Raw genomic sequence first — 1,565 nt, 5'->3', positions numbered from 1 at the left:
GGGGTCTTGCTCTTGCTCAGGCTGGTCTCAAACTCCTGACCTTGAGCGATCCACCCGTCTTGGCCTCCCAGAGTGCTAGGATTACAGGTGTGAGCCACCATGCCCGGCCTCCACTCTTATTTTAATAGCTGTACAATAGTCTATGGGGGGACAGTCGAACTATTCTTCACTTTTCTCATTTATTTCAATCAGTTCTTTATATATTTATGTGTGCTGCATTTTGCTGTAATTATTTTTACCCATGCTGTTTAGGCTTTTTCATCATTTTCTTTAAAACAGCCACATTAGTCATATCAATTAGATAGGGGCTAGATGGGTATACCTGGAAATGTTAAACATTTCCCTTTAAGGAACTGCTCTATTGCATCTCAACTTAGAAAGTCCTTTCTTTGATTATAGAAAGTTTCTATATATGGCTTCCAAAAATTCATCTGGAATTTTGTAGTATGAAATAAGGCTCTAAAATGAGATTTTTTTTTTTCCAAATTACTAACCTGTTGGTCTAACATTGTTGATGGCATGGTCCTGCACAATCTTTTCCATTGGTTTGTGATTCCTTTTTAAATGATCTCTTTATTTTTGAAACAGGGTCTCACTCTGTTACCCAGACTGGAGTACAGTGGCCTGATCATAGCTCACCGTAACCTCGAACTCTTGGGCTCAAGTGATCCTCCTACCTCAGCCTCCCCAGTAGCTGGGACTACAGGCATGCACTACCATGCCCAGCTAATTTGTTTTATTTTTTGTGGAGACGGGACCTCACTATGTTGCCCAGGCTGGTCTCGAACTCCTGGCCTTAAGCAATCCTCCCATCTCAGCCTTCCAAAATGTTGGGATTCCCAATGTGCCTGGTGCTTCCTTCTTATTTAAAGTAGGGTCTACCTCTGGCACACTGCTTCACTCATTTGTTTCTTTTGCACCAGTAACTTTGTAATATTAAAAAAGAAGGAATGATTCAAGTCAGGCCTCAGCTAGAAGAGGAACTTGTTCCAGCTGGAAAGGAAGAGATCTGCTAACGGGCTGTCCAGACTTGACAAAAAAAGGAACTGAGGCAGTAAAGTAGGAAAGATAAATTCAGTACAACACAGCAGGAAGACAGCAGGCACCTGAAGGTGGCACGCCTAAAGCAGTGGGCGCCTGGAGGTCAGGACTAAAACCAGGAGGAGGACCGCCAGCAGGGCTGTCTGGATGGGAACTTGGCAATGCAGCAATGATCTTCACAGGAAAAAGGACTATTGAAACCAACTATTAATTTACAAAAGGAGTATCAGGGAAGACATCTCTAATCCGCTAAGAATGGAATCAAGCCTTGTTAAAAACAATTAAGTTTGGCTGATGTTCTAATGGAATTAACGATTTGGCAGATATCACATATTTAGACATCAGTAAATTATCTGTTGCAGCACCTTAAACTTTTATTGGAATAAGTGGTTCAGCCAGCTTTCAGTAACTGGGTAGGCAAGATGTGTGTAACAGATTTTATGTTACACACATCTTATGTGTATAGTCCTAATTAAGAGGTTTATTTATTTATTTGAGACAGAGTCTGGCTCTGTTGCCCTGGC

This window comes from Propithecus coquereli, unplaced genomic scaffold (assembly GCF_000956105.1).
Source record: "Propithecus coquereli isolate 6110/MARCELLA unplaced genomic scaffold, Pcoq_1.0 Scaffold126, whole genome shotgun sequence".
In the NCBI taxonomy this organism is placed as follows: Eukaryota; Metazoa; Chordata; class Mammalia; order Primates; family Indriidae; genus Propithecus; species Propithecus coquereli.
The sequence above is the reverse complement of the archived record's forward strand: the minus strand, read 5'-3'. Positions refer to the sequence as shown.